General features: G+C 43.7%; 1 non-coding gene across 1 annotated transcript; it reads left to right on the top strand.

The window, feature by feature from the left end:
* Positions 1–3,789: 3,789 nt before the first annotated feature.
* On the top strand, positions 3,790–3,949 carry LOC147886725 (U1 spliceosomal RNA). Its single transcript, XR_015543383.1, has one exon. It is a non-coding gene; the product is annotated as a U1 spliceosomal RNA (small nuclear RNA).
* The last annotated feature ends 5,257 nt before the right edge of the window (positions 3,950–9,206 follow it).

Raw genomic sequence — 9,206 nt, 5'->3', positions numbered from 1 at the left:
CGTCTGGTAGTCCTAGCGATATCCGCTCGCTTCTTGATAGCCTTGAGGAAAGTACCTATTCTTTATGTGGCTTGTGTTGTACATGGAAGCGGTGGATGAAGCTCTAATTATATAGGATGGTATGTTGTATGTGAGGGGATGGATGGGAGAATATGTCAAGCAATGGAAGAGTGCATATGCTCATATCCATCCCGTCTCATTTTGTACTTGAAATCTAGAACCTTGTGGGCTACAAGTTATGTTGTTGTGTTGTAATTATTGAGATTGTGGATGATTTGGTATACATAATAGCTAGAGCCAACCTTGTGGCTTGCAAATACTTTCAAGGCAACATCAGAAAAAAGAAAAGAATAATCAAATATGCGCAATCGAAGTTTATATTTTCAAGTCGCAAGGGTTGATCTAGCTATCATGTGCATTGATTCACCTCGATATATTTCAACATTTTTGCATTAACTTTACAGGTCCACCTAATCCACTGAAACCACTTAAATCACTTAGTCCACTTAGACCATGTAGTCCACTTGAATCACTTAAACCACCTTGTCCACCTAATCCGCTTATACCACTTAAACCACTTCCTTCACTTATATCACTTAAACGAGGTCATTCACTTATACCACTTAAACCACTTCATTCACTAAAGTAATCCACATTATGCACTTAATCCACATCAAGCTACATGATTCCACATTATTCACTTAAACCACGTAGCTCCACTTAGTCCACTTAATTCACATTAACTCACTTAACATTACGTTAGCTCCACTTTGTCCACTTAATTCACATTAACTCACTTACCATTACATTAGCTCCACTTAGTCCACTTAATTCACATTAGCTTAATTAACATTACATTAGCTCCACTTAGTCCACTTAATTCACATTAACTCACTTAAAATTGCTTTGAACCAAGATTTACTTCCATTTCCCTGACTTTTGTCTAGAGTGATTAGGATTGGTTTGTGGTCCGAAAAGGGGAGAGAAGCAAGAGCTAAGCTCTTGGTACACAAGGCTGCGTCAGCGATGTCTCTTGAGCTATACATCCTATCTATCTGGGGAGAAAGAGCGAAGCCTCTTGACATCCTCCTTTTCTCCCTTTCAATTGAATTGAGTTCCTTTCCGTAATCATTTAACTTAGCCGCTTGAGCCTTTGCCTTCCCTAACCTTGTTGCTTTTCTGCCTTTAACAACTATGAAGGGAGGACCCTCTTTGTCAGCTGACTCGTGCTCTGCCTGCTCCAATTGTGCCTCGAAGTCTTGGGTGGCTACCACAAATTCTTTCTCACCTAAGGTGTCTTCCATCTATTCTTCCCTTTCAGTAGTAACCTCTTTAGCTTTCCCTTCCATCTCACCACTTGGGTTCTCAAAATTTGGCCTTGCTCTAAGTCTCCTTCTATTCCATGGGAGGAGAAGGGACCGGATGCTTAGTAGGAGTCTGAGTGTAAAGTGCCCTCCCATACTGCAGAGAAGCAAGAGTTGGGAATGCTCTTGAAGAAAACTTTTTGGATCAACGCAACTCCGTCCCCATCTAGAATACGAATGGCACTATGAGGGTCACAAGCGAGGTCCATTAGGACACAGGCTTGAGGGTTACCTCGGGGGATTATAAACCTTTTTTGCTTCCACATCGAGGAACTGGCCAAGCGGTGTGCAGAGAGTCTCAATTTGGGGAAAGAGAGATAATGGTAAATCAGGAAATTCCACCCATATGGGGGCCTTAGACAGAGGCGGGGAATCGGGACTAAAGGAGGGCTCCTAGAGTTGTACTGACAAAGGCTTATTTCTAATAGTCCATGTCCCTTTTTGCACTACTTCTATCGCCATCTCTGATTTTTTGAAGATGAAGATGATATACCCGTTCCCGAGGAAAAATGAATGGTTGTGACAACCAGGCCTTTACGCGACTAGAAGTTATAGACCCAACCTTCTAGGAAAAGTGCAGGTGGCCTTGGGCCATGAATATATCCTACAACAGCGCATGAACAGAGCCATTTTGTCATTTTGTTAAGAAGTCCATTGTGTACTTTGACTGTTGGAATCTTACCTTTGAGAGGCTTTGTAGCCTTTAGAGCGTTTGGATCAATGGCGGAAGGGAACTTTGCAGGTTCTGAGATGGAGGAGGGCGGGGTGCCACTGAAGATTCTCGTGGCTCGTAGCGAGAGTTGTTCCTAGGTTGATTGACGGAGCCTTGAAAAGGCTTCTGCCTCCTCCACTGACAGCACCAGCATAGGTGCTCTTTGGCAGCTCCTGCACGGGGTTCCCTTTCGGGACTTGGCGCATTGCAAACTTGAGGACTCCATTGGATCGTTGATCCTTTGTAGCGAAGGAGACGAAAAGAGGTTTTTCTTTACTCTAGTTGTTATTAGGGAGATTACTGGTTGGAGCAGTTTTGAACTCAGAGAGAAACTTACGAAGAGTGTCCGCCTCTCTACCACCTTGTTTGAGTTGAAGAATGTCACTTTCCTCTAGGTGAAGGGTGAAGGGGGGGAGAGGGGTATTGCGCTTATCATGATCTAGATCTTGCATGACCGAATCTGATGCACTGTTGATGTCTATCTGATTATTGACAAGAGCAAGACTGATGGGACGGGGAGTGGGGGGGCGAGACGTGAGTTTCAGGAGAAGAAGACACAGAACCCTTGTCTGCGCTGCCATCGTTAGGGCCTCCATCGCATGGGATGCCTTGCCAAATAGCATGAAGATAATTATATCAAAGGAGTACATCCTTGGAAGCTATACATTCAATTAGCAATTACCTAAAGGAACAAAGTACACCTTCAAGTTGGCCATAGAATACAAAAGAAAACCAATTATTACTTAAAGATGCAAAGAAAGTAAAGAAAACCTGCAAAAAATATAAAAGAAAACCGAGTAATTGCCTTAGTTCATTACTTGACAACATGAATCCTCCCTCTTCAACATTCTCTTAACAACATGAAACCCTATCTCCCATTGGGAATCTCCTTCTATAACCATTTTCTCCTATAGAATACGACTCGACGACCTTTACCGGAGTCATTCTCCAAAAATTTCCAATATGAAATCTTTGTAATTTTTGCACAGATGGGACAAGTACGATATCGATTGTGGTAATGGACATGGGTCGAATTACTTAAAGAAAAGTAACAAACACCAAGGGCGAGAATACGCGTCAATCATTTCAAGCTTTGAGTATGTTTCCCTCTCTAGAAATAGTAATATCTTGCACAAAGAAAATGAAAATTTGTCTCTAGGACCCCACTCTGGGCGGCGGATTGAGGGAATATGGTTCAATAGATGTCTAGATAATTACCCACATTGTATGGACATATATGCCATTGAAGGAATGCATAGTTGGATTCTATATCCGTCCTATGAATCCCTGAATGACTACCCCAATACAACAACCAGGGGCCATTCATATTTAATATTTTCGGAAGTGAAAGTGTCTAGCATGGACATTAATTTTGGAGTGGGACTACTTGAATCGATATCCTCAAATTGTCATAAGGAAACCGGCTAATTAGCGTCGTTATATGCGTGCCTACTTTGTGATGCACTTCACCTCATATTGTATCATTGACAAGTTCTTATAGCCTTTGACGGGTCGGACTCAAGGGATGAAGGGTAGTGAAGGCAATTTAGAAGGCTAAGATTGCACTCAAGCAATGGAGGAGTTATTGATAGAGTAGCTAGGGCGGTGGCTCAAATTGTGCCACGTGGAAAAACGCGTTTTAAGGCCATATAGAGGTTGGGATATGGGGGGGTCGGGAGCCTACTTAAAGGGATTCCAGCACAGCGGTAAGACATACTTACCTGGGCGGGGTCGATCGGTGATCAGGAAGGCCGATGGCCTAGGGTCGGCCCCTCCATTGCACTTCGGACGGGCTGTACCCTAGCATCTCCCTACGGGGAGAGTGCACGTCATAATTTGTGGCAGTGGGGGCTCGCGTTCGCGCGGCCCCCTTCCAAATCGAGCTCAACTTGGACGGATCTGCTGCTTCGGGCCTCCTACCTACAACACATTGTCTCGCACAGCACCAGATCCATGTGTATTCAATCGTGATAGCCTGTAACTAAAACGCATGCGGGATAGAACGTTCTATGATCGCCCATTGCAAAACTCAGGTACGGCCTCCCTCTCTCCTTAGCCTCTTAGCTTGGTGTATCACTTCCACCGCCTCTGCATTCCAGGTAAATCGCGATACTGCAAAAAACTGCTCCTACTTTTCAGTTGTCCATGGTGCCCATTCTACGGCAGCATACACACCACCATGGATCACACATGATGTATTCACATTACCATTCTCCATGCGCTCCTTCGTTGTAGATGTTCTGGTCATAGTATGCAGTGCCAGCGACGATAAGCTTTAACATTTCCAACTCAGGACCATTCTTTACTGCTTGGGCAAAATGGAAGACCTAGCTTTGCCAAAGGTGATACATCAAGACTGCTGGAAACATTTCACCCTACCCTAATTCAAGTTGACAAATTGACACCTCCACATGATGAGGGCTCAGATGGCGAGATTGCCATATAATCATAATCTAGTGGCTCACTCGTATATGCTTTTGTATGCTGCAGGCCAGATGTGGCCAATGCAATCGACAGTTTCACTTTATCTCATGATGCACAGGGGGTGCCAGGGAGCTGGGCTAGCTGAAGCATTCTGCCTGCTTAGGAAACTTGTACCGAAAGGGAAATGATCCTTCCTGTGCGTACGCAGACTCAGACTAGTCACAATTGCCATTCCACTGGAAATCTTCCCATTCCTTTCGAAGAGGGGGTCATGATTCTGGCGTAACTGAGCAATAACCAGCAAGGTTCACAAAAAACCTGACTTGCCTCTTTGGTGTCGGGTAGGAAAATCCCTCTGCTTTCTCTGGGGTGGGAACAATGGCAAGTCGATCCAGTGGATATGTGGTTCTAGCCACTGGAGGAGCATTGAGGCAAAATAGCACGTCCACTGCGGCATGTTTGGGTGCCCAATATTTTGATTCAGAAGCTTAGCATTTTTGCCTATCATCATGTACAGATGGTAACAATGATTGCATTTTCTGAGTTAAATGGGCCGCAGCACAATCTCAACAAGTTTATCGATCTGCAATTCCATTTTGTGCATCGCCAAGTTCAAAATGTATCTTAAACTCATCCACCGCCTGCTCTAACATATGTTCACAACGCCTGTGTAGAGACCTCTTCTCTTGTCTGAGAACAGGGATACATGTACTGTCAACTGATGAAGAGATGCTAGACTGACCTTAGTTTAGATATGTTCACAAAGCCTGCATAGAGACCGCTCATCTTGTCTAAGAGCAGGGATACATGTACTGCCAATTGATGAAGAGATGCTAGACTGACCTTAGTTTATGAGTAGGCAATCCAAAAATAGATAGATGGTCTAGTTCAGGCCGGAAAAGTTGTAGGCAAAGCCTGGATCTTATTGGAGTTGGTCTATGCCTCTGATTGTTGATGTAATCTATCATCAAATGTTGAATCGATGAGAGCCTCGGAGATGATTGTTGATGTAATCTATCATCAAATGTTGAATCGATGAGAGCCTGGGAGATGATAGGGGGTCTAGTCATCACTAAGCGGATCTTGGCTGCCTGGATTATATTAGAGCTGGTCTTAGACGGTAAGTTCCCTCTAATTGCTGATTTAGTCTATCATCAAATGCAGAATCATCAGCCTGGGAGATGATAGCGGGTCTAGTCACTTGGCATATCTTGGGTGAGACCTCAAAGGCTCTCACATGTATCTAGACAGACCTCAGATTTTATTTCCTTCATTTGGTAGCTAATAGAGTTCGCTGCCCAACCTCCATCCCCCAAAACACACAGTGCGTGCGCGCATGCACACCCAGGAAATGTACATTTCATGGACTGCTTTGACCATCATGGCTAGTCACTAAGCGAATCTTGGCTGTCTGGGATTATATTAGAGCTGGTCTTAGACGATAAGTTCCCTCTAATTGTTTATTTAGTCTATCATCAAATGCAGAATCATCAGCCTGGGAGATGATAGCGGCTTGGCATATCTTGGGTGAGACCTCAAAGGCTCTCACGTGTAACTAAACAGACCTCATATTTTCCTTCATTGGCAAGCAAGGGAGGATCACACAGCATTCTCCTTGGTAGATATTCACTCTAGCTAATAGAGTTCGCTGCCCAACTTCAGTCCCCCAAAACACATAGTGCGTGTGCGCATGCACACGCAGGGAATGTAAGTTTCATGGACTGCTTCGACCATCGTGGTAGTGATTGTTACGCTCAAGTTGAGGTAACATGACCTCGGAAGAGTCAGTGGACATTTTCCTTTAAAGGATCAATGTTTGTATTATATTTGTTTGGGCTTCACGTAAATGATCAAAAGGAATCAAGGTCAAGGTCCTTGGTGAGGGTGACCTGGCACAAGACTAGGTGGATCTAAGGCTAAGGGGTCTAAATGCATTAAATGTGCCAAGGGGCAAATGATTTCAATGATATCCCAAGAGAGGGGTAAATGATGCATTTAGGAGATGCCCTCAAATGATGACATTTGGGGGACTAGATCCATCTAGGGATATGTGGGCTCTATGTGTAGCATGCAGGTTTTCTTACTTGCATATCTTTTGGAGCTTGCTACAGTAGGGGTTGGCTGGGTGGAACATAGTTGTGCCTATGCCGAAAAAGTTTGGCGTTAATGGTTTAGTCGTATCATTTAGTATCAGAGCATAACAATCAGGTAACGATTTGGGGAGTCCACAATTAAGCTGGGCGAATCCAGATCATGAAAGGATTGTGTTGAGACAGGCGGCATGTTTCCCGATTGAGCAATGAGAAGCGTATCAGGTGGTCGGTATTGTTACCTTGAATATGCATGACGTTTGGGTAGTGTGCGCCTGAAAAAGAAGCTCTCTATCGTTATCCACCTTAAGCTTGAGCAAACGTTGAAAGGTGCAGACCTTTGCGATTTTTCGCTAAAGGATGGAGTTAGCCCTTCGTTGACGAGCCTGTTCATTTTGTTGATGTCACGATTGACGGCTGAGAGTAACCAGGGGATTGCGTCAAAAATTACGTGTGCCTCAGAGCTACTTGTTTCAAGTCGAGAGCCTTGTGGGGAGCCTGTCAGACCATAGAGATTGCGTGGGTGCAGGAGTTCACGTCGTGAAGACTGGTATTTGTTTATAATGGCTGATCTTCTCTTGAATCCAGCTTAAAGGCAGGTGGTCACAAGACAGATTATAAATATAGATTGGGAGTGGCTTACAAGGACTAGTTGATCTCTTCATGCAGCATAAATATGACCAGGGAGCTTTCTATGCCTTTGAACTTTTGTTGGGGTATATGCTAGTTTATTTGCCCTCGGTATTTGGAGTTATTTGAGATAGCAGATATTTCCCTAGTATAGGGAAAAGATATTCATCTTGGTTCTCAGCTATTTTTAGTTGATGGTTACGCCTGTTTAGGCACCTTTTGTGGTTGTGAGATTGAGAAGCAGTTTGTAAATACAATTTTAGGCAGTGTTTTATTTTTATTTTTTTAAAGAAAAACCCAATCGACTTAAATGGAAGTTGAAGAAGAAGCTTCTAGGGTGGATCCCATAGAGTCGGGAGTCTGGCCGACCCCGCAAGTGTCGCGCTCAACAAGCCATACACTGTCTGGTAGAATTGCATTATTGGAGGATGCCTTGCAACATATTTTAGCTCAACAATTGCAAGCAAATATAGGGCGATCAGAGCTCAGAAAAATGGTTCATAGTATGTTTGCTAGACCATCTCGTGAAGAGAAGGGTAAAGCTTTGATGGAGCCTGAGACCAGTGTTCATACGGTCGAGCCTAGGAGGGCTAAGGTGCCTAATATTTCCAATTATAGGCTAGAAAAGTATCCTGGTCGGATGTTTGGCCGTAGTTCCGATATCATAGAGACCTGGTTACACAAATGGGACGAGGCCTTCGCCATTTGTGAAATCAGGAATGATATAAAGAAATTCCGCGAGGCCACCCATATGTTTAATGAGGCAACGGATAGGTGGTGGATAAAACAACAGAAAGATGGAGTGGCATCCACTACTTGGGAGGGGTTTAAAAAAGAATTTAGAAAACACTTCTTACCTCTTAACGAAGCATCCCGAGCTTGGGATTAGTATCGAAACCTTCGTTAGAGAAATTTATTAGTAGCTGAATATACTGGTAAGTTCAGAGAAAGTGTAATGAAAATTTATGAACCTCTACCTCAGTCGGTGCAAGTAAAAGATTTTATCTTTGGACTTAATGATCGGATCAAGATGGAAGTTCGGGCTAAGTATGCAAACACGCTAGATGAAGCAATTGCCATAGCCTTGAACTATGAGGATGCCAAAGGGAACAGACCAAGTGGATTTGTGCTGGTTGGGACTCGGTATGAGTACCCGAAGAAAACTGGGTTTAAGAAGAAGTGGATTAGCAAAGGGAGTGCCTCACAGCCTAGTGGTCAAGCCAAGCAAGCAAAGCCAGTTGAGACTCCTAAACCAAGTATCACCATTGGAGTGAAAAGAAAAGTAACACCAATGGTAGTCCGGGCTTGGTCGAAGTCTTCTTTGAACCCAGAGCAAAGAGAAAAAGCGAGGAGAGAAGGCTTGTGTTTTGGATGCCTTCAGCCTCATCAGTGGAAAGATTGTCCACGAAACAAGGATCATTGGATGGCTGAGATGGTGATCTCAGAATGCGACGTGGAAATGGAGGAAAGTCCCAGAGCAGACCAGATGCAGATTCAACTAGCAGGATCTTCTCAAAGGTCAGTACCTGTTTTGTTATGTGTATCTGTTGCTAAGCTAGTAACCAGTGCACCTGATAATGTCCTATCAAAGCCCGCAACAACGGGGTATACAACCTTTAACGATACAGAGTTAATTAAGATGAAAGGGCAAGTAGCCAATCATGACGCCATTGTGTTGTTTGACTCAGCGTCAACGCACAATGTAATTAACTCCAAGCTTGAAAAGAGGCTGAAATTAAAAACTAGCTCATCTGATTATGCATATACAGTCAGAATGGCAGACAACTGAAGTATGGGACCAAAGGGTTACCCACTTGGAACTTCGAATTCAGGACTATACAGAGAAGCTTGATTTTGAAATGACAAAGCTTGCTTATGCAGATATAGCCCTAGGTAAGGCTTGACATTCTAGGAAGAATCCAGCCATAGATTGGGAAAAGCACATTTATCAATTCAAGATGAATGATGTGTTGTATGTCTTACGAG

Source organism: Dipteris shenzhenensis, chromosome 24 (assembly GCF_047967505.1).
Source record: "Dipteris shenzhenensis isolate YYH24624 ecotype China chromosome 24, Dip_SZ_1.0, whole genome shotgun sequence".
Classification (NCBI taxonomy): Eukaryota; Viridiplantae; Streptophyta; class Polypodiopsida; order Gleicheniales; family Dipteridaceae; genus Dipteris; species Dipteris shenzhenensis.
The sequence above is the reverse complement of the archived record's forward strand: the minus strand, read 5'-3'. Positions and strand labels throughout refer to the sequence as shown.